The 24,511-nt window shown below is 43.9% G+C and overlaps 1 protein-coding gene across 10 annotated transcripts in view; it reads right to left on the minus strand.

The window, feature by feature from the left end:
• Positions 1-24,292, minus strand: part of CHD7 (chromodomain helicase DNA binding protein 7) — a 183,126-nt gene extending 158,834 nt beyond the window's left edge. For 4 of the 10 annotated variants that reach the window (XM_070630535.1, XM_070630533.1, XM_070630534.1 and 1 more), the window contains exon 1: positions 23,941-24,292. The gene's annotated coding sequence lies outside the window, so the exon portion shown is untranslated. Of the gene's footprint in view, positions 1-15,292; positions 15,508-23,240; positions 23,358-23,940 lie in introns of those variants that run through there. The other 6 variants (XM_070630530.1, XM_070630536.1, XM_070630531.1 and 3 more) reach the window with 6 other exon arrangements.
• Between the last annotated feature and the right edge of the window lie 219 nt (positions 24,293-24,511).

A 24,511-nucleotide genomic window follows, 5' to 3' on the forward strand; every position in this document is an offset into this window, starting at 1 on the left:
GGTACAGACCAAGCTCTCCCCAGTGCGGCCACTGAGTCTTCAGGCAGGAGGACCCCAACTCAAGCTTACCTTCCTCAGGTGAGTCAGTCTTTCTGCATCTAAGTAAAATGCCTGTTACCCACTCCATAGCATCACATTCTGCTCCTTTTTTAAAACAATTGTTACAGTTGCACTTTTACATGTTCGTATGATCATCTGACTAATATCCACCTATCTCACTAGCCTCGGGCACCTAGTATAGTTTTGCTCACCTCCCTATCCCAGCACTCAGCATGGTGCCCAGCCCTCAAAGACGCATAATCACTTTTTGGATCAGTAAATAAACATGAAACAACTAATTCTATAGCCAGTACCTTAGGGAGAGTGAAATAAAACATACAATCAAGTACATGAGTACTGCAGAAACTCGGACAAGGGAGAACTTTCACTATGAGTGGGTTTAATAAATAAAAAAAGGGGGGGGAGGGGAGACAAGCATCAGGAACAAAGGCCCTAAGGCTGGGCACAGTTCAGAGAACAGCATGAGTGGCGAGTGGAGTGGGGCCGTGCAGGCAAGGAAAGGGAGAACGGAACAGAAGGAAGGACAGAAGAGGAGGGCCTTGAAAGAGTAAGTGAAAATTTACACTGTAGATCCAGGAGCTGAGACATGCTTAAATCAAGACTAATTTGGCAGAATGAAGTCAGATACAGGAAGGGGTAGGAGTCATGAGCTATTGCAGAGATGAGGCAGAACAACAAGAGACCTCGCTCAACAACTGGCCAAATGTAAGGAAGGAGAGCAGCTTGGGAGATCAAAATCTGAAGTTGTCCAACATGGCACCAGGACGGTGGGACAGCCTTTCTAGGAGGGGTGGAACAATACAATATTCAGTTCACACTATAAATTTTATGACACAGCTAAACAAAATGAGAGCTGAAGCAGTGGTTTCAGTTACTAAAGCATCCTGAATTTATCTTTTTCCTTGGGGGAAATGGAGTAGAGACTGTAATTTGAATTGACAAGAGTTTTAACCAAATAGGATTTCAAGAACTTATCCTAAAACAGCTTCTAGGATTTAAGTAAAATGGAGGGCCGGGGGTTGGGGGGAGGTGGTGATGAAAGCACAAACAGCCTCCTGTTCTTGTTTTTTCTTCTTTTGCTTCCTACCCATAACCCTACCTTGACCAATGAGAGAGGAAGAGAAAGCAATGAAATTCTAGCACATTCTCCTCTAGTCCTTTCATTTCAGTATTATCACCAGTCAATTGGCCAAAGGCATTTTATAAAAGAATTAAGAGATATACACATTCACTGTGGAAGATAATTGCAGTGATGGCCCCAATTTGTTCACACCTCCCTTGAGTAGTCCCTCCCACACTGCCTGGCCATGGGGGAGGATACTGACAGGTTCACTATGAGACTCGAGTTAGAGGCATCTAAGAGGATAAGCTAATTCCTTGCCACTTTCACGTTTTGTTCACAACAAATGAAAAGCTTTCAAGGAGAAAGGACACACATAGGAGATTTTAAGTTTACAACTAAAACCACAGTTTCCACCTTCTCACAAGCTTGTGGCTGGGAAGTCTTATTATAAAAAGCTTCCTTTAGTTAGGGGACTAAACAGATTCCAGCTATTCCATAAAGTTAGAATGGACAGTCAAGTTGAAAAGGAAACCAAAGTAAGAGCTACAAGCGGCGAGGTATAATATGGATACAATAACCATGTTTATCTGTGTAGAAATCAGGAGGAATACCTAGTCTAAAAAAAAGCCTAATATTTGAATTAAAAAATCCTATATTTCCCGGATTATACACCCACCACATATGGAAAATTAGCATTAAAGCAGGTGAAAAAAGTAACTACCATTTATTAAGTGCTCACTATGGCCCAAGCACTAAGCTCACTGAGTGCTTTACACACCACACCCCCCCCCCACCCATATAATCCTCACACTACCTCTGAAGTATTATCTGCCCATACTTTGTAGGTGAGGAAAACAAAATCAAAGCAAGTAAAGCAATTTCCAAACCACAAAACTAGGGAGTGGAGGAGCTGCTTTTTCCTTTATTTTATCCTGTCTCCAAAACCCACATCACAGGGGGGAAAGCACAAGTCTTTGCTCCCATTGACTCCGTGCAGAGCCCTACACCAGCGGCTGAAGGATTTGCACAAGCAGAAAACAACCCTACGGGAGGGTAAACATCCTCTACAGAGAAGCCAAACAAGCCACCGTGGTGATGGGCGCCTCCTCTCCAAAGAGTGGGGGTGGGGGCAGCTTGTAAAATCCCAAGGAATGTTAAAAATATCTCATACGTTCCCAGGGAGCTGTTTTAAACAAAATACCTTTCAAAGGAGAAGAGTTTTTTTCTCACCCAAACCCACCTTTCCAAATAAAACCCACTCTTTAAAAGTTGTAATTACCTATAAAAAGTTGTTCCAAGAATCACTATATTAAGAAACAGTCCCATTATATAGTGTAGACAGCTACACAAAAGAAAGAACTATGATACAATAATATAGTCCATACTGTAATGACTGTATATGTGGAGCAGCCACAATATCATCTTTGGGTGAAAAGCACTTGCCCCATCCTAACTAGCAAATCCCATTCATTCCCAACCACCTACCCAAATATAACTACACAGAGAAATAGAAGAAGGAAAAAATAACCCACTTCACCTTAAGGGACTTACACTTATTTGAGGAAATAAAAGGGACAGTTATCCCTTTTATTTTTTCTTTAGGTATTTGCAGATACTGAGAAGGTAAGACTTCCTCCAGGTTAATGAATCCATGCTGAAAAGCCTGGCTCTCTAGGCCCATCTTTTCCACCGTGACTACCGTTTCCCGAGCACTTTATCGAGTCCTTGGGGCTGGATACTCTCATGGACATCGTACACATGCTGTCCCACATACAGGGACTAAACCATGGTTGCTGCTTATACAGATGCATAACTGTGACTTTTTAAATTTTACCTACAGTCTGCCGACTTGGTGAACGGCAGCTATATATCTGGTCCTATCACAGAAGATATTCTGAATTACCTCAGGTTTATGTCTGCATGCATATGTGTGCTCACTTTCCATCAGATTATTTTCCAGCCCAAACATACATTATTCACAAGCCTCACTCAGCTCAAGATTCAAATGAACAGATTGTTCTAATCTGTGAAACCAGCCCACCATTTCCGGAAAGCACTGCCTTCTGAGGCAATGACAGACTTGCCAAAACTGCAACTCCGTCATCCTCATCGTCATCATCCCCGTGGCTCTGCTTGGAGCGCATACGTCAGGCACTGGCCTCTCCTCAGAAACGGAGCCTGGAGAGTGTAAGTAGCTTTCCCAAGGTCACATGGTACAGCGAGGAGTCTAAATTAGAACCAGGTTCTAACTCCAGAACCCACGCTCTTAACTGTTAGGTTATACTGCCTCCAATGGTTATCGACAGCAGACCTAGTGTCTGAAACTCTTGTATTCACAGACCATTTGATTGGTTTAAATGGGTACCTAGCCAGCACCAAAGCTGGCAATATTCTTAAGTTTCTACAACTATTCAGTCACCTCATGTGGCATCAGCTCACCATGTTAGGTCAAACACAGTATTCTCCTAATTCTATGCTTCTGATTCCTTTGGGTTTAATGCTGTCTTCATCTAGTTTGGATTGAGATATACATGGACCCTTGGTTCTCGTCAGGTCACTATCCAGTCTCATACAGCATTAAGTGAAAAGGTCCATAACCTGTTAGATAGCACATATCTACTATGGAATGGCCATTAACTGTTATAATTACTGTAAGATGCTAAGCTTCTAGAAATGTCCTAGCTTCAATTTGTGAAGGTGAAAAACTGCTGGTATGGCTGGAAAGAGCCTAAAGCAAGCAATCACCAAGTATCAGTTTAGTATTTAGTTTTATTCTTTTCAAATCTGGCTGTTCGATATCTAAATATTTCCACAGAAACAATCTCTAGCTATGAAACAACAGCAAACAAGAAAAAAAAAACAACACTTCATGTAACCCATGATGTGGCTGAGTCTAATGTGAGAGACGATCCTAGAAGTTAGTGGAGCACAGGAGTAAAGAGGAGATGAAAGCTAACCCAACCATAAGCTCCTTAAAGTCTTGCCCTATTTCTTATTCTAGTTTTCTATGCTCTCCCTCTTCTGCCCTCCCCCCATCCAATAAGGGAGACGAGGCTCTTGGGAAGGAAACAGAGGAGCTGGGACATATTCCACAGCAAGGAAGGAGACACTGTGCTGGCTACAGCAGAACAGGCTATCCTAGGCTTTTTTCATAAAACAGGACCTATTACATAACCCTGGCTGACTCTAGGTGACTAGAAACAAAACAACTGAAATACCAATACTTGGCAATTTTCAAATCATCTCAGTTCTTCTTGACTTTTCTTCCATAAGTTTTTGGCTATATTAAAATATTTGCTTATATGACCTAAGATATATTTAGGAATCTATGGGATAAAACAGAGAAGCCCATTATGTTGTACGAAGGGCAATTCCTACACATCATCATAACCTAAATCCACACTGCCATGCTAAAACCATTCCTTGTTTAACTACACGACACACGAGGAAATCCAGAATACACTGACCAAGATATTACCAGCAAAATGTTCTACAGGTAGTTGCCACAATCATACTTTCCACCTTTTCTTTTAAAGATGTTAATAACTAATTGCTCTCAAGTTGCACAATGCTCACCATGACGCCAAGAAAGGCGTTATCTACCATCTTTATTTGAAACCGCCACAGTCATACTAATAGTCAGCAAGGCGCTCAAATCTTGACACCTCTCACTTTCATATTCTCTTTACCAAGAAACAAGGCAAGCCATAACAGTATTAATAATTGCTCATTTTAATGAGTGACTGCTATGTGCCAGGCACTGAAGAAGGCACTATTATTAACCCATGTCATAAGTGAGGAGATTGAGGGACAGAGGTTAATTCACTTGACAAGGTCCCGAAGTGTTGCAACTCAGCTTTAAACGCAGGCCATCTGACTCCAGAGCTCCTGGCTTTCACCTTTACACCATGCTACCTTTCTGACTCTCTCTATTTAAGGATTCTTTAAATTTCTATCATTTTATCTGAAATTTTTCCTTCTATGGCTGGTGGAGGAGGAATCTCTGAGTTCATTATAAGAGGTCCACGTTCGGGTCTGGAGAAGCCTACTTACCCTGTACTCTTTCCATACTGGCCTCACACTATCTGATGCAAAATCCTCTCAAATTATCCTGGATACAAATAAACAAAGGGGACCCTTGCTTGCTTTGTATCACTGAGTAATCAGGTTTTAAACTCCTTATAAACAAGAACCATCCGTTTCACTGCTTTTGCACGTGGACAATGTACACATTAGCATGGTACTAAATTCAGAATCTACACTCAAATACTTGATTGTTTGTCACCAGGTTCTCAGTGGCTACAGTACATTTCTCGTTTTACTATGAGTTTTAATAGATTTTGGCATGACTCTTGTGAAACAGTCTTGGTGACACTGCTTTACGGCACCCAGTGTGTTGACAGCAGTCTGGCAGATTAACACTATTAAAGTTGCCCACTGTCTGCTTACATTAGGTCCAATGCTGAAATTCCTGATTCATGAGTCCATCTACGCTGTATTCTACGTGCAGTTCACCAGGTATGGAGCAAGGTGTGTAAGGGGTGGCACTGGGTGTGATTAAAGTGACACACAGCTGTGAAATCTTTTCTATAAAGATTAAAGGCTTAAGTTCCAATTTCAGGTGCATTCTGGTGATTTTCCTTTTTGTTCAGTAAACAAAACTGAAAAACACAAGTGACTGCAAACTGAAGGTTTCTTGATTTTTTACTCATTACTATATGTTATCGATTCTAAGACATACTTTTCTCACATTTCAATATATCATTAAAAGGATCTATGTTACAACTGATATCATCTTAGATTTGAAGAAATATAATAATGTAGTTACATGTAATCTGGATTCTATGGTTTCCAAGTTTTATACTACCATCAATCCATTCATTCATAATTGATTTAGGGGACAACGTTAACAGCTCATCTCTGTTTTTCCTTTCCTTATCCTCCTCTGTTTGCCATAGAAGATATAATAAAGAATGTTTGAGAAAAATGAAAGGTAACATAACTTCAAGGAAACAAAAGCTTTGAAGCTATTTTATTATAAGTGCAAAGCTGTTACCCTCCTGTGAAGAAAATATAGCCTGAAAGTCTCTCCAGGCTGTATGCAGCCCAAATGTGTTTCTTCTATGAGAAAGACACACTTCCAAGGTGAAAGAGTTCCAGATGCTAAAGTCTTCCTACCAGCTTACATCAACTCACTCCAAGACACAATAAGCCTTTTAACTCAAGCTCGAAAGTCTCACGGGGTTTTCTCCTACCTCCCAAATATCAAAATCATGCTCACATATTTAAACAATTAGGTGAGATGTACAGAAGCTAGCACTAAATATGTCTGAAATTTGAGTGCTAAATGTGCAGTTAATATTAACCAAATTCAGATTTCATCTACAGAAATCTTTAAAAAGACGATTCTTGTTTTCTTTGACTTCAGAAAACTTAAGCAAAAGGGGGGGTGTCTTTTAAATTCAACCTACTGTAGAACAAAATTTCTTTGGCACAGAAAAAAGAAGCCAGAACTGCTAAGTGATCCAGAAAAAAGAAAATCCTAAGAGGTAAAAGTTGAGAGTATTTGTTTCAGAAATAGAACTAGTTAAGAACACTTTTTTAAAAAGATGACCCTGTTCTTACAAAATACTGGAAAACTGTCAGAGTCCTTCCTTCCACATAAGGTACCAGAGAGCTTCGGGGGTGGGGGTGTTCCTGATTGTAAAAGTACCTTCCAGTGTGACGTTTACAAAATACTGTTTAAAAAAAGATTAAAATAAAAACGACCTGAAATCTAAATAACTAACACTTACTGAGTGCTAACATGCCACAAGCACTGGGTGAAGTAGTCAGATGCCTTGCTGCATTAATCCAAATAAGCCCGAGACATCGGACTGTTATCATCCCCGTTACAGCTCAGAGAAGTTAAAACACTGGCCAGTGGTCACAGAGCTGGGAAACCCTTGTCCAAAGTCACATGGCCAGTAAGTGGTTGGGCAGGGATTCAAACCAGATCTGTTTAACTCTGAAAGCAGAGCTTTTAACTAAGTGAAAATGCTAATCCCTGAAACTACTCATTTTTAAAACTGGTGTATTTTTCCCTAGTCCTTTCCTGGGCTTATGACTTAATTTGCATAAAATTGAGACCATAGTTAATATATTATTTTGTCCTCTATTCTTTTAAGCTTTATATTTTTAAAAAACATGATTTGTAATGCCTGCAAAATATTCTAACATACGATATGAATATAGCACAAATTTAACCATTCTCAATTTTTCACTGTCAGAAAAAAGGCTGTGACCTCTTATTCATAATAGCTGATTAGATTTCAGATTTTTCCTTAGCACAGATGACTGATACAACTGGAATAACTATTTATAAAGATCCTGATACATATTATCTCCAACTTCTTCCCAAAATGTTTGCACTTATTGAACTTCAGACACCAGTGAATGGACAAGTCTCATCATATTCTGTCAGTACCAAGAATATTTTTTAAGGGGCCAGCCCGGTGGCACAGCAGTGAAGTTCACACATTCCACTTCAGCGGCCCAGGGTTCGCCAGTTCGGATCCCAGGGACAGAGCTTCGCACTGCTTGTTGAGCCACGCTGTGGCAGGCGTCCCACATATACAGTGGAGGAAGGTGGGCACAGATCTTACCTCAGGGCCAGTCTTCCTCAGCAAAAAGAGGAGGATTGGTGGCAGATGTTAGCTCAGGACTAATCTTCCTCAAAAAAAAATTTTTTTTTTAAATCTTTGCTAATTTGATAAGGTAAAAAAAGTGTCTCATTTTAATTCTCATTTCTTTTATTATTCCATAATCTGTAAGTTTTCATGTTTATTGGCAATTAAATTTTCTTTCTATACATTATCTACCTATATCCTTTCCTGCTTTTCTATTGGGTGGCAACTGTTTCTCGACTGTATTCTCTCACAGAACATGTAGATGTGTCTTTTTAAAAGACCCACATGCACACAGGAGAGTGGCTGAAGTATAAAACAGGAGACACGTCTTCCTAATATCAGAATACGCACATTTAAAAGAAAGTTGAACTGTAATAAACTGATAAACTCTGTAGAAACTGTATTTCTAAAGCCCTCATACATACTCCCAATCTGGTCACTACTATGCTGTTTTGATTCCAAAAGAGTAATGTTAATATTCTACAGAATTCTGTCAAACTATTCTGACTGTGACCGTGTTCTGAGGATATTTATAAAAATAAAGTAAAACTACATTTTCAAAGAGTTCCAAAATCATTTCTAAAAGATCCTGACTTTATCTTTTTTTAAGAGTTTAATGTTTTGCTATTTCTTGACTTGCAAGTTGCACAAATTCATCAGTGAAGTAGATTTATTTTGGAACCTTTCTAAAGTGATCTTTTTATCTTTTTACCCATCTTACCCTCCTCAGATGTGTTCTATTTTTGGATCTAATCTAAGTTCAAAATATCAGACCTTAGTTCTCCTGAAAAGAGTTTTCGAAACCATTCCCAGCGCCATGCCGGGCCCCTGAGAATGACCTGTTCCTGATCCCGTCTCCCCACGCTCTCCATGAGTCTCTCCCTCTCTTCTTCAACTTTCCCTGCCTGCTGGCTGGGCTCCTTCAACAGCCTCTGACTTTTTGCCTCTTCAACTGCAATTCATCACACGTTGCCAAACTAACCTTTCAACTCCATTTCTATCACGTAATGTAAGTCAGGATATCACTGTCTGAACTTCCAATTTCACCATAGCCCACCCTCTCTTGTTTTTCCAACTCCTGCCCCTTGCCTCCCAGCCAATTCTGATCCTGCCTGAGCCCAGGCTGATTGTCCCAGGAGGCTGAGAGGAGGCAGGGGCGAGTGTGTGGCAGTGGCTGAGTGCCTCTCCCCCAGCTCCCGCTCTCCTTGGGAGGGCACTGCAGAAGAAGGTCCCTGTCCTGGCCCCGCAGTTTGCTCTGGCCTGGCCATCTGTTTCCTACCAGGACCCTCAGCCCACAGTATCTCCATAATTTTGTTCATGTTATTTTTCAGTTTCTCCCACCTATCAAAAGAGAGTGTAAGTCATACTTCCTGATTTCTTTCTCTAATACCCAGCCCTGCTGCAACATACTGAGAGCATCGCCCTTTTCAGCACTGATGACATACTGTGCTGCCCTATTCCACAGTCACGTGTATTAACCTGCATCTCCCAGCTGTGGTAACATTTTTAGTATCTGCCACAGAACTTAGCAGCTATAGTTTTACACAAGCACAACATCACAAACATTAAAGTCATACCCAAAAGTTAGCAAGAATATTCTAAAGATCAGCACACTCTTAATTCTTGCCTATCTTTGAAAGGAGTTAATAAAATAACAGCTTTCACCAGGCACATCCACGTTTCCAAATACCAAAAAGATTTTATTATAAGTCTCACACACTGAATGCCATTTACTCCTTAGAGATGTAAATCTGAAAACATCATCGAATCTTTTCCTTGTCATTACAGGCCATGTCTTTGCATTCACAAAGTCCTTCCTGGGGCTGCCTTGGGTATGGCCCTTTCTGAAAAGCTCACTCTGACATGACTTTGGATAGGTCCAGTTTCCTGAAAACCTGCTGGACTACAGCGGGCTTGTAAGGCAGGCATCTGCCCCAATTCCAGTGTCACCAAACGGTTCCTTAGGTCATGCTTTCTTCAGCAAGTGATTCCCTCCCAAAAGGATTTCAGTTGCAAGTTAATACTTTGCCGTCCAACACAATATTATAATATAGACATTACTGTGCTAACCTACAAAAGCAGTGGATTAAGCCACAGTACATCTTAAGTACCTTATCAAAACAATGCTACCATGGGAAAATACGTTCGCCTCGAATGCCAGGAACATGGTAATGGGGTTTGAGAAGGCCAGAAAAACTTTCACCTCCTCTTTCCCACCCACATTCTGAACTAACTGGGAGACAGCCAAGTAGGAGTTGGACCCGTCACTGAGGAAGCCAGGGAGAGGAGCAGGCCTCAGGCACGGGGCAACCTTGCACTGCCCAAGACAGAGCCTCAACATTAACCTGGTCAGGCTCAGCGGCAGGCGAAGGCCCCGCTCCCGGAGGCTGCCCCACAAGCAGTAGCGCGTCCAACAGGGGCTGCGGTGCAGGAGCTCGGGTCCCTCTAAACTCACAGTCAGGGTGGGGAGGTAGTGACTGCCCAGGCACTGAAGGAGGACACAGAAGAGCAGGGAGGGAGGGACGGGAGGTTGCCCCAGACACTGGTCACTGCTCCACTCTCCTCCAGTGCAAATAACAATGACAGCAATGGCCCAGAAGGCCTGGGACTGCGTTCTAGTAGCCAAGCGGGTGTCAGGGAGGGTGCAATGTAATGGAAGGAGCAAGGAAGCCAGGACACAAGGATGTGGTGTCCAGTGGAGAGAAGGAGCCTGCAACAGACCAGCAACAGCCAGAACCCAGGGAGCCAGGAAGCGACGACATCAGTGCAGGCTTGAGAAGCAGAGCCGAGGTTCAAGAGACAGAGCTGGGCTTGGCGGTTCCGGCTTTTGTTACGCTTTGGCAGGAAGGAGGAGGTGCTAGGAAGACTTGGGTTTTAGGTTGCGAACGTTAAGGATAGAAGTGCGGGGGAGATACTGGAAATGAAAATACAGATTTAGGAGTTAACCACATGGAAACAGGAGCTGAGGCTGTGAGCCCGAACTAGACCCCAGACAAGGCCGAGATCACAACCCTGAGTCAAGGCTGCATTTAGTGATTAGGAAGAGGAATGAGCAACTGAGAGAGCATCGGAGGGAGGGCACAGGACCCTAACAGTGCCTGGTGCCAAGGTCCAGGGAGACGAGTGTCACGAGGATGGGGTGGTGATGAGGAATAAATCAGAAAGGGAGGGAGAAGGAGAGCTGAGAAAAGAGCTCCGCGTAAATGCTTCCTTTTACCTTCCACAGGAGCATCCTGTCTCTTACAGAGAATTATGCTACCAAGTCTTCAAAGACAGCACTAACCCCCTCACCAAATTACCTTTGAGACGACTCTCATTTTAAATTTATGACATGCCCTTGGAAGGAATATCGGCTTGAAATGAGTGGCCCGAAAACAGTTACTGCTGCATGTTAAATCTACTCGTTTTTCACACCACATAAACTAGAACTACACATAAAACAAGTTTTTAATTATTCTGTGGCAGAAATGAAAATAAAATTTAATAAATACAAAACATGCTATTCTCCATCCCTTTTAACACCACCTTTAAAGTGGACTATGCTTTCAAACTCTTAACCGTTTGTCCATTTTTACCTTTTACATTAATTGGCATGCCAAATAGCAGCTACATTTCACTCATTTACAATGTAAAAGAATAACATTACTTGCAAAATTCCAAGAAATATTGCAAAAATATGAATTACCATTTTTCTAAATTGTTCTGTATTTCCGGAGTATGCTTATCATATAACCAACATATTGGTCTAAACATCTGGCTTTTTAAACTTTAGAGTACATGAGAAGCACCTAGATGAAAATTCAGATTCTAGATGGCCCACAGAGCAAACCTGGTGCAGAGTTGAGGAATCTACATTTTTAACAAGTACCCCAGCTGACTATGTTAAGTCTAAGGCCCAATAAATATCTATTTTATTAGTTACTCTAATTTTACCAAATGAACTTTTTAAATAATTACATAAGATCCTTAAAGGCATCTAAACAGACCCATTTTACAGGTCCCTCAGAGACAACAGATGAAAAAGCTATCTGAGTTCAGCTCACCATTCTATTCTTCCTTAAAGACCAATGGATGCATTATATCTGCAAAACCCCCTTGAACCTACTGAATCCTGGTGAGATGGAAGGGAGAGGGATAAGAACATTGCTGAAAAGCTGCAGATCAAGGGAGACGCCCCAGCTCGCCGGCTGCTCCTTCCTCCCCCAGCAACAAGCAGCCACTATTCCCCTAGCTTCTCTTCCCCGGGAATGACGGACAAGCATTTTCTATGCTACTGTCTCACAACAGAGAGAAAAGGGGAAGCTGGAGTTCCTTTCAGAAAAAAGAATACTGGAAGAGTAAGAGATATATACAAAAAAATTTCATAAGGATACGAATTAGCGCTGTAATTCTTTGAATCAAAGACCCATTTTCTCAGCTCTAGTTTAGAGCTGGTAGGTGAAACAAATCAAATCATTCACGAAACTCAACAGCCAGCCCAAGCAGTCTTTCTTAGAGGAGGTGAGGGTAGTAAAGAGTCATTTTCAGGCTTGCCAAGTGAAGATATTATTATTAATGTTATTATTATCATGGCAGTGACCCATAGAGGATAATGCCGTTGATGTGCGCATCTCCCGAAGCCCTGAAAGCCTGAGCTGCAGAGGACGACAGCCCGTCCTCAATGTCAACCATTCTGCCAGCAAAAGCCTGGGTTTCTGTGCAGCAACTCAGACGGTACACTGCCTTTCGTCCACCACACCGAGACAGTCAACAACACTGCGACATATTTTCCAGCTGTAGCATGGTGGCACAGCCTGCCAGCCAGCAATTCAGTTATAGCAGTGTCAGCACCTGTGGGGAAGTTACCTGACTACGTTATTGTATCGAGTCCTGATGAAAGTATCTGACAGCACATAGGACAGAGTTGTCCTTATCCTGCTGGATCCTAAATGCAATGGCTCTCAGCAGCCCATATTAGCCACGAAGTTCTTCATAAACTTGAAGTTTGTTACAAACACCAGCCCAGATTTTTATTTTTGTTTTCTAATGAGAGGGAAAATGGAAAACTTAAAATGCTAATTCTGGTGATAAACCTAGCTCTAAATCAAAAGAAAAACTAAAATTCTTAGTGCCAAAAATAGCAAAACTGAAGTTTTAACTAGAAGCTCACTGTACTCAGGCTAGTTGACAGCTTATTCAATTGTAAAGGGAAAAACCATAAACATATACAAATTCTAGACACTACAGAATATTTCTATGAGGCAAAGTAGTACTAGGAGGTGGGATGTTATCATTTTTTTAAAGCCTCTGAAAAAGGATATGTCCACCCCATAACATGTAAGTCTACTGATTTATACTTCAGATTTTACACTACTTAAAGCACATCGAGCATGGCTGTGGAAGGGGGCCTGCAGCCTCGCCTCAGCAGCAGCAGTTTGCAAGTACTTCCTAGAGGCTGCATGTTCACCCAAGTTACTGTATCTATGCAGAACGAGTGCTATGACTGTGACCTTAAGCACCATCTTGGGTTCTTTCCTGGGCAACTCAAGTCCTGTGTAGTGAGAAAAAGATGCTAAGTGAATAAAAACTAGAAAGAAACTTCGAGGAAAGCCAATTCTGTAGCAAGCTATTTTGATGTTGGCTATTCCTTGGATTGACAAACGAAAACAGCGCTGGAACACAGTAAGTCTTGTGTCTTTTAGGTTGAAAATGTTTGCACTGGATAAGATACAACATATGAGGAAAAGAAGCCTCTTGGACTATAATCCATTAATAGACCCCTTTGAGCTTCTCAGTTTCTCCCCAGGAGCGAGCCCTTGAAAGCACAGGTGTGTAAGATCTTGATATATGCTCTTCCTACCCTTCTAAGGCCTAGGTCATTTTGATGAGACCATCCAAAGCAGTTTCTGCAGAGTTTAATGCTACAGGCTATTAAACGAGCCTGTCCTGATTTGAGTCCTGACTCCACCATTAATAGCTGTGATCTTGGGTAAATTTATTAAACAATTTCTAAAACTCCATTTCCTCACCTATAAAATATCAATTATTGCTCCTACTTCAGCATTTTGATTAATCTTACTTTGGTATTCAGTGAAAACAGTTCATGTAAATAACCAGTTTAGCAAAATGCAAATTCACATAAAGTCTATGCTCCATAAATGTTAGCTATTGAGATCAAGCCCTCAGTCACTGTTGTTTAAGAAATTTTTGATTTTGACACAATTTTTTAAACTTGGAGTAAAGATAGAACAGTACAAGAAAATCTCATATATCCATATTTATCAACTGTTTACACTGTGCCCCATTTTTTTCCCCTTAAAGTCACTTTTAAGTGAAAATAAAATATAATAAAATAAGATGAAAGTTGTCCACACTTCCTCTCTTCCATTTTCATGCCAATCTGGATGGAGGCGAAGTTCCAAAGAAGGTACCCCAGAGTCTCAACTTTCCAGAGGAAGGGCACCTTCTCATCTTCTAGTTGCTCCTCATATCCCAGATCCAACCCCACACCTACTCTCACTTTGATCCCATCTTGTCTCTTCCTCAAGCAGTAAATGGAATTTGGGAGGAAAGGACGAAATCCAACGTTCAGAGGTTTGAGGACCTACAGTTACAGATTTTCAGAACACTCTGTGCCTCTCTGATCTATACAGGAAAGTTCTAATATTCCAGAACTGATTGAATATGCCCCACCAGTGATCACCTAGGATAACAGCACCCACCATTTTTGGAAAATTGCAGGTCTGGAGAAAAGAAGGAATGACTGGTCCACCAGCAAGACAGCCATAATTCAGTTAGCAGACGAATATCTTTACAGCTAGAAATGAAGAAGTGCTCCCTGAAATTTGTCATTTTTAGTATCTGGGATATCTGAATGACTTCTGCATAAGCAACAAGCAGATTAGATAATTCACATCTACACCTGGACAAACGCACATACAGACATTCATTTTGATGTCTACGCCTGAGAAAAAGTGGAAATTGTGTAGCCAATCACCATTTCAGGCCACTCATCCTTTCCTAGTCATAATTTAGGATTATGGAAACACTTTTAATTAAAAATAAAATTAAGATACCTGGTTTGGCAAGTTCAATGATTAAGAGTGAGCTAATAATCATAACAACTACTCAAATATGATACCAAATGCTACACTGCATGCTTTAGGTGGAATATCTCACTCACTCTTCGCCACAACCCTGGGTAGTTGATGGTATTATTATTTCCATTTTTAGGATTCACTTGTTGATCTGTCTGATGTCACAACTCAAGTTCTCAGCCACCACAGAAGAAAACTTCCACAAGAACAACTGTTCTCATCTCGATGGAAGAGAAAGGGCATTAAGAGCGAAAGGTATGGAACCTGGTCATCTTAGGTGGAAGACATCCCAAGACATAAGGTCCCACAAATACAGCAGGCGCAAACAAGGAGGTGCAGACAGAAATAACCAGGGCTGAGAGATATAGTAAGAGAGTGTGAAATAGGGTTGCAGGGTGTTGCCAGTATTTTTAATGGACCTTTACCTATTAAGACAGCAATGATGCAAGCCTGAGAGCTGCTCTAGGTGGTGAGGTAGCACAGGGGTTATGCAGGCAGATTCCGGAGACTGGCCAATCTGGAGTCAAATTCCTCCTCCACCACTTGCGAGAGTTGTACGGCCCTGGCAATTTCACCTCTCAGCCCAAGTCTCCTCATCTGCAAAACGGGGCTGATAAGTCTACTGCGTCCTGGAGTCGTTCTGAGGAGTGAATGAAACAACCCATCACAACACTTAGTTTAACACCTACCTGACTGGAAATGCTCAATAACTAACTGTCAGGCATTATGGCTATTACCATTATTTTTAACGTTGTGTTATTTCTGCACTATTTTAGTTGACTGCCCTAACATACACCTAATAGAGAAAATAAACCCTTTCTAAATCTAATCAAGACTTTAAACTCTCAAGATGAGTCTGCATAATTTTTCTGACAAGATCAATACACCTGCAATTGGCCAAAGCAAAATTTCAAGCACAAACAAGGTCAAATATACAAGACTATAAAATACTGCAATAGAGATGTTTAAAAAAAAGTTCACCTTGAGGATCTAGGCTTAACTGTTTCAATATTCTGTTAGCCCCATCCATAAATAAAGTAATTTCTGGACCCACTCACTTTAAAATACTCACCAACTGAGGCATATTTTTGATTGTACACCTAACTGTGCTCAAATTGATTTTATTATTCACTTAGTGCCATGGCAGGCGCTGCCTTGGAAACTAAAGGCATGTTCATAACTCTACAAGGGACTTCTCACTATTTGTCTGCCTAGTATCATGTTAAAGACGATAGTTTTTAGGTGTGTTGCAATAATACGTATATCTGCTAGTTATGTTTTAAATATCAACGGAACAGATTCTAAAATGTTTATGGTTTCTTTCAGAAGGATAAAAAGAAAACAAAGCGGACTCTTCAATTGGTTAAAGTAGTCCCCCCAACTTGTTGCAGAACTAGGGGAAAAATTAATCACCGAGGCACCATGTACCCTTTATTAGACGTACTGCAAATACAGTGTAGAAACCTCTTCTAAGTGGTGGATACCAGGGAGAGTACGAGACATATCAAAACTAACACACGTGTCTGATTCCCTGCCTTTCCCTACACAAAGGCTTGGTGTGGCAACCCAGGTCCCATGTGCTCAGCAAGAGCGGCTCTTCGCCGCCCCTGCCCCCCATGTTGATGAGATACATGGTGGAAAACTCAAATCTGCTTCCTCACAGGCCACTGCTGAGGTGGGGGAGGGGGGCAAATAAACATCCTCTTTATTCTTCCACTAAAACCCACATCACAGGAACCTGCAAGCAGCTTTCCACTTAGTGTCTACACCTCTGAGCAGGCAATGATTTCCTAAACCGAAGAATATACTGTTGATAGGGCCAAACAAGAGAACATATTTTTAAAACTAGCAAGTTGAAGAAACAGTATTAGAAGCAAATTGCCAGAGTAGTTGGCACCACATGGGAACTCCTGAATTTTCAGTTTATCCACATAATCCCTCAAAACCACTAGAGGTGAGAGCAAGACTTTCAGATGAACCTCCGGCCAATGGAAGTCCCTGAATTAACCTGTAAAGCCACACATTCCTGCCTACCCTGAAGGAGACAGGAAGGACCCTGGTGGACTTGACCAAGACACAATGGCCACCAGAAAGGCCTATGAGGAACAACGTCAATAAAAGCACCTTTGAACAGACCCCCTAACCAAAGACAACGAGGCCCCAGAAGAATATCTTTACGCACACCAAGATCAAAGCCTGACCTATAACAAAAATAAACGGATGATATCATTACCTCTATCAACTGGCAAAAAACAAAAATACAAATACTTCTCCCCCAAAACTGTTTCAAGATAAATGTTCAGGGTTTTCATAATTGATCTCATATACTATTAAAGTGAGGAACTTAAAAGCTTTTCTGGATTTATCAGTTAGCATTCTCATTTGCTCCCAACCATGCTATATAAACCACTTTTTATAATAATTGAACAAGGTGATTTTTAAGATAATTTACATATTAAACTAGTTTACACACACTCCACTAAAAAACAGGTAAGTATTCTGACCAATGATGGTATTTTTCTCCACAACTATTTCAGTAATGTATTCATTTCTACCACACCCACGTATGACTGCACCCAGCTCCCAAAATACAGCTAACTCCCTCCACTGAGAGCACAGGGGACTCACCAGCTATCTGCTGGGAGCTGAAGGACCTTGTCTCAGTACATAACTAGCAACAGAAAGAAGCGTCGGGAATGTGGAGATCCAGAAGAACAAAACGTGGCAGAGTCTGCTTACTACGGCATTCTCTTCTCAGTCTAAAATGAACAAACTCATACAAAGTGCTACATATTAGGCAAGAAACAAACGTTCCCTCCCTCTTCCATTTCATTGACCTCCACCACCAGCAGCAGCAAGCAATCCTTGGTGGGCTCACCATACACCAATATCTTTTGGGGGAAGCTAGCAGATTATTTTGGAAAGTTCTGGAATACCACTAGCAATGGAAAGAAGGCTGAAACAATGGTATCAGGGTCCCTTATCAGCTACTTCAGTCACATGCTACAAGAACTTATGAACCTCCTCCTCAAACCTGGTCCCTGTCAGATGCTCCTTGCCTCAGTGAACAGCATCACCAGCCAGCCAGGCAGGGAATACACTAGAAACCTACATTCCCTGACACCTTCCTCTCCCTGAGAACTAATCTATCCTCAAGTTCTATTCATTGAACTTCGTAAATACTTCTCAAATCTGTCCACTCTTCTCCATCCCCATGGCCACCAATCTAGTCCAAACCATGTTATCTCCCCATCCCTGGACCACAACAGCAGCAGGCAGGATGCTGTTCCCAACCTGTTCTCGCTCCTCGTCCTCACCCACCAATTCAACGTTCTTCAAAACACAAGTCTACTCATGTCAAGCCCTGCTTAACACTCCTCAGTGGCTCTGCTGCTTTTTTAAAAAGCCCAAATTCCATATCCTGTAAGCCCTGCCTCTGCCTGCCTCTTGACTCTCATCTAGCTGCTCTCTGTAGACCTCAAATGTGCTGCCTCCCTCCAGGCTGGCTACTGCTGCCCCTTCTTCTACCATTATTTGGATGGCAGTGCTAAGGCCACTTCCTAAGAGGTGATGTGCCACACCACTGGTTGAATCTCCAAGCCATTCTCAGTCCTACCGGTACCCACCACATAGCACCTACGACACTGCAAAAGCTGTTTATTTTTTTGTATGGGTCTACCCTGTCTTCTCATGGCACCACTGTATTCCTAACTCATACACAGCACAGCACCTTTCAGGTAGCAGGTACCCAATAAATACTTGAATCGATGAACAAGAAAACAGATGAAACAAGAAAGTGATCGCAGTCCAGAGTCACTTGCACTAGAGCCAAGCCTGACACCGACAGCAGTAGTGTGAGGCTAAAATAAAAGGGCCACTAGGAAGGTGTCTGTGATTCCATATTGGCATGAGCAAACAAGCCCAAGGACCAAGCAGCCTTTTACTACAAGTCATGCTTCTTCATCACTATTCTACGTTATTTCTACTTTTTAAAAGACACTTTTTAATTTTCAAAGTAAAAACAAAACAGAACGCTCCAAAAGTACTTCACTGGGAAAACAATCATGTTTGCAGTCACCTAACATTAGTTAAAAAGCACAGGAATCTAGCTATGGTAATGAATACATGCTTCCAAAATGAAAACAGTAATCAAATCTTGGAATAATTATCTCTGCATTTTTCTAGATGGATAATCATAGCTCCCCACTCCCCGCAAAAAAACCTCCAAACCATTACACAGTAGAGGCAAATAAATTATTGTTGGCTTAAGAACACCTTTAAGAGCTATGTGAGCATATGCTGTAGGATTCTTAAGCCAAAAGACACTTTTGAGTCAGAACATAAGAGGGAGAGCTAGACCCTTCCAGAGCCAGCTCAGTCCTCCAACAGAGACAAACCCAGTAACTCCCACACAGCCACACCGAGCTAGGCACCAAGGAGACAGTCATGACCAAGACAGCTCTGCGATAACCGGGTGACCAGCCAGAGGGAGCTCACTTAATTAATCTCTCTGGGCTTTAGTTTCTTAAGCTGCAAAATGAGAAAGTTAGACTAGCTCTCTAAGGTCCTCACGCTCTAAATAGCCAAAGATTCAATAATGACTGTAAGATGAATTTCAACTTGACAATACCATTATGATTTCCTATTTCTACTTATTATTTTTATCACACAAGTGTGGTTTCACTTAAAAATTTTAATATATTGATAAAAGTAAAATATAAAAGGGCAGTAGTAATGTTTTTAATTACCTTCCCCGCTCTTAACTACCATCATAATCAGTTATGGACTTCTGCCATAATTGCAACCCAACCTGTGAATATCCAAATTAAAATAAATCATTACATGTTCATATTTTTTGTAGAAAAATTAAGTGATTGGTTACTTTCAATCCCGCTTATATTTTAACATCATCTACCACCTTTGAATGTCAAAGGTTTGTTTTAGAACTAAGACAAAATAATAGTTTTCTAGAGAAAAAGGAAAATTTTCTCTATCAAACCAATAAAGCTATAATGGTTTCACAAACCTAAGATATAAAAATACTAAATTCTGAATTTCTATGGCATAAAAAAATAGCTTTTTAAAAAAAGTACATAAATGTGTCCAAGTGAATGATGAAGACAAAGAGTCACCCAGGGCCAACATGTTCCGGACATCATCGCAACATCACCCAAAATGTTCCTCCTCCACATCTTTTTAGTGGATTTAGCCACGTGACCTAAATCTACTTAAGCGTTTGTTTGTTTACATCTAGAAACCATTTGAATACTGGAAGTGATTCACTTTATTACAAAGCTGAAGTTTTAAGGGCCATTTTTTGTAGTCACACACTTCGCCCAGGCCTGACTAAGCATTTTTGTTCTTGCAATGCCTTATTTATAGGAGATGTTTATAAGCTAGCCATGGTGTCTACTATCAAACCTGAAAGGCCATACATGGATAATAAAAGAAGAAAGACAACCATTACCTCCAAAGTTAATCTTAGAAGTTAAATGTGAGTATTTAGTTACGAAAAGAACTCTCTCTCCTACTAGCTGGTAAACTGAGGGAAAGCACTGCCTCTTATTGGTCATTTTACACACTGAGTGCTTGCCAAAGACTGCTGAATCAAAAGTAACTAAAGGCATGGTAACTGTATGGAAAGCAAACTTTCTCAAGCACAGGGAATAAAGTGCAGTAAGCCCAGGTTTGAAATTACTCGAAACTTGGCACTTACGTTGTTCATGTGGGTTACACAGCATGTACAGAGAAACACTCAGATTGTATTCTCACATAAATGAAAATATTCTTTTTTTTACCTAATGGCTTAAAAACTATGCTATACATATTACATTATTGACTGCATCTGTATGAAAAAAAGTTGTCACATTTCTTTGCTACAGTACTATAAAGGTCCTCTTCATGGTATTCATTTTAATGCAATAAAAGTTAAGACTCTCATGAAAAAAGTTTTGGAAATGGTCCGATAAGTCAAACTGATTAAAAACTAGACTGAGTACAGGTGAACCTATAAAAGCACCATTTTAAAACTAAGTTACTAGAGGCGTTATTTTAAACTTGACTTCTATATTTTCAACTTGAGAAAAAAGTGTAATTTTTCCTCAAAAGAGGAAAATAATGTTTGAGTTTTTAACCATCACTGTCACCTGTACATCCTGTATCATTTCTCTATCCTGACTTCCACATTGATAGAAAAGGAAGTAACTTTTAAAATTAATTTAAAAATAAATCCACTGATTAAACCAATTTAACTAGAGTTTGGAATTCACATGCCAGTCTTTTTCATTATTAATCATTTCCTATCTAGAAACTCATTTGAATCTTGGAAACCTCAGAAGAGAATTCATCAAGCTTCAATTTACTGGCTTGCACAGAGGCAGAAAAAAATAGAAAATATCAAGAGAATATAAATAATAAAACTCATAGGGCTAGAAACAATTCTTGAGTGCTACGGTGAGGAAATTCACCTGTTACAAGCTTCACAAAAATCCATTATGTCCCTCTATCGGGTTACCAAAAAGGGGGGAATGCTATTTTTCCACTGTTACCCAAAATAAGAAAATTTAGTGCCTAAAATTTGCTGCAAGCCCCTTTCTACTTCCAAATGCTGTTTACTTTGTAACTTTTTCTACAGCACAGATTTTTCAGGAAAAATAAACTTTTCCCGAGTAAATCTGGAAGACATAAAATGTCTCCTACTTATTATCACCTAGAAAGGCAAACCGAGTCCTGCTCGGTGCCCCAAGCATCTAGCTTTCAGCCTCTTTATTATCATTGTCAATGAATGGGCCCCAGTCAAATGAAAGCTGCCATTTTAGGGTAAAGACTGGAGGGCTTCTGTTGTGCAACAGCAAGACAAAAACACTCTGCGACAGATGTACTCCGGGGGCTGGGAGACGGATTCAACTTCATAAAATCACGGCTCAAGTTATTTCTGAAATAAGAATTGCTACTACTTACACATTACTACAATCTAAATGGAATTATAACTGTGATAAATCAGGTTCCCATGCTGCTAAGGTCATCGTCACTAAGATTTTTTTGTCATCGTTAGAAAAGATGTGTAAGGAAATAAAGGGAAGTTTCTTTTCTCTATCTGATTATTACGTATAGTGAGTACTCCCCCCACCCTTATGGGGAGAGAATTCGGGGGAAATACACTCAACCTCTTCGAAAGGTATTGCCCACGGCAAAGACGGCTTAAATTAGTATTTTTAGAAAATAAAAAGCAAGGCCTTCACAGAATCCCTTAAAAACAAATTAAAATGTTTAATATATCCCAGAAACCAAGCCCAGAGGATGGACACATTTCAAGATAAGTTATTTAAATCGATTGCTGGATAATGTACAATGGGAAACTAAAAAGTATACTTCGCAAGTGGAGAGCTGGATAGTGTATCTAATTCTAGCAATTCAAAAGGAAACTCTCCATGTGGGTTGCTACTTTTCTTTTGTCCATTGTCTGTTCAGAAGAGGGGGGAAAAAAAACTAGTTTAAAACCGAGGCGTGAACAGTCTCTAAAAGTGACCTCCGGGAAAACCGTCCGACCCACTGCAGGAGCACTCCCCGCGCCGCCCGCTCTACGGGGGCGCTCACAAAGCGGGCGGCCGGCCGCGAGTTTGGGGTGCGCTCCCACGGCGCGGGGCTCCTCGAGGCAGAGCCATCCGGAGAAAGGCGGCTCGGTAATGATGGCTGCTCGGGGCCGGCGGCTCCTTCCCCGGAGCCTCCCGACACCCCCCCCCCCACCCCGCCCGCCTGTGATCCGCCGGCCCCCCTTCCCGGGGCCGCGCTCGCCCCGCGCGGACGCAGCCGCCCCGCACCGCAGCCCACAGGGTGCCCGCGCCCCCGCACCCCGACGAGCCCAGCCCCGGTGCGAACCAAACAAACAAGGCGTCCCCCGCCGCCCTCCTTCCTCTCCCCGCTGACCGCTTGGCCTCCAGCCACCTCGGCCGTTCACGCTCCGAACCGCGGAGCCCTGCGGGGGCAGAGCGCACCCGGGCCACCTCGGGGGCCACCTGGTGACTCTCCCCCCGCGGCGCTGACCCCCGGCGGCCTCGGGGGCGGGGAAGCCGAGTTGCCTCCGGGGGGTTAAAGTCTTTATTATGCAGCCGACGCCGCCGTTGGCCGGCCAGCTCGGCAAGGTGGGGTCCCCTCCTCGCCGCGCCTCCCCGCGCTCTCCCCGGCCCCGCTCCCTTTCTTCTCGTCCTCGCGCACTTGGGAGCCGCCGGGGAGCCCCGGGAGCCCCCGGCGCCGGGCTCGCAACTCCGCGCCCGCCGCCGGCACGGGCTAGGCTCGGGACGCCCCCCGCGCCGCGTGTTCGCGCCGCCCCCGCCCCACGCGGCGCCCCGCGCACTTTCCCCGCCGCCGACCCACCTCGCTCGGTGGCCGTCCCCGCGCGGGCCGGCGCCGCCGCGCCAGGAGGGACGCACTTTGTTCGCGCCGGTGCGGCCGCCGCTCCCGGCGAGCGCGGCGTGGTCGGTCCGGAGCGGGGGGCGGGGGCGGGAGGCGGGGGTCGCCGCCGTCCCCGAGCCGCCGCCGCCGCCGCCGCTCAGCCGCCCCGCGCCCGCGCGCCCATCGCCCACTCGCTCTTGAGTTGGAGCCCAACTTTTCCTCTTTCCTTTTTCTTTCGAATGGAGCCGGCAACTCGTGCTCGGCGCCGGCGGGAGGAAACGCGCTCGCGCTCCCCTGCGCGCAGACACGCTCCCTCCTGTCCCCCGTCCCCCCCCACGCCGGCAGCACAACAAAAAGCCATTTACATGCGAGGAAGTGACCCTCGGCCGGACCGCGCGCCCCCGCCGCCGCCGGCCCCGCGGACGCAGGCAAAAGTTGGGGCGCCGGGCGGCGCTCGGGGCGCGGGTTCGGGCCCCGCGGGCGGCGACGCCGGCGACACGGCACGGGCGGCGCTGCGCTCCTGCGCCGGCCGGGGCCCCCGCCCGCCTTCGCCCCTCGCCCCGCGCCCCGCACACGCCCAACTCCTCGCTCCCAACTCCTCGCGCGGCCCCGGCCCCGGCCCGGAGCGATTTCCTGCCGCCGCCGCCCCTCCCGGAGGCGCCCGGCGAACTCTCGCGCTCACCGGGTCGGTCGGTCGGGCTCCTCCGCTGCCCTGTGCCGAGGGGAAAACAAAACGCAGAGCGGGCTCCGGAGTTGGCTCGGCGGCCGCGGCCAGGGGGCTGAATCCACGGGCGCGGAGTTGGCCGGGGGCGAACGGGGCTCTGGCGAGTTTCAGGGTCTCCAGGTCCCCGGGCCGCCTCCTCAGCGGCGCTCCTTTGTGTAATTTCACTCGATTCAAGTTTAATCCGATAGTTCCCGAGCACGAGCGCGTCCGCACTACCACGGCTCAACCCCCGCGCCGCCGCCGCCGCCGCCACCGCTGCCGCCGCCGCCGCCGCCGCCGCCGCGGCCCCAGCACGCCAGCGCTTGCGCGCGCCCGGCACGCCGCGCGCGCCCGAGGCCGCGGGGCCGCGCGCGCCCGCCGCCGGCTCCCTGCGCGCCGCGCCCGCGCCCGCGCGCCGCCACCTGACGTCAGGCGCGCCTGGCATAATTTATGCAAGAATTCGGCCGGGGTGGCGGAGGCCGAGGGAGAGGCCGAGAGAAAGGGGGCGGCGCGGGGCTGCGGGGCCGCGGGCCGCGGAGGGCGGGCCGGG

The sequence above is a fragment of the Equus przewalskii genome, chromosome 8, assembly GCF_037783145.1.
Source record: "Equus przewalskii isolate Varuska chromosome 8, EquPr2, whole genome shotgun sequence".
NCBI lineage: Eukaryota > Metazoa > Chordata > Mammalia > Perissodactyla > Equidae > Equus > Equus przewalskii.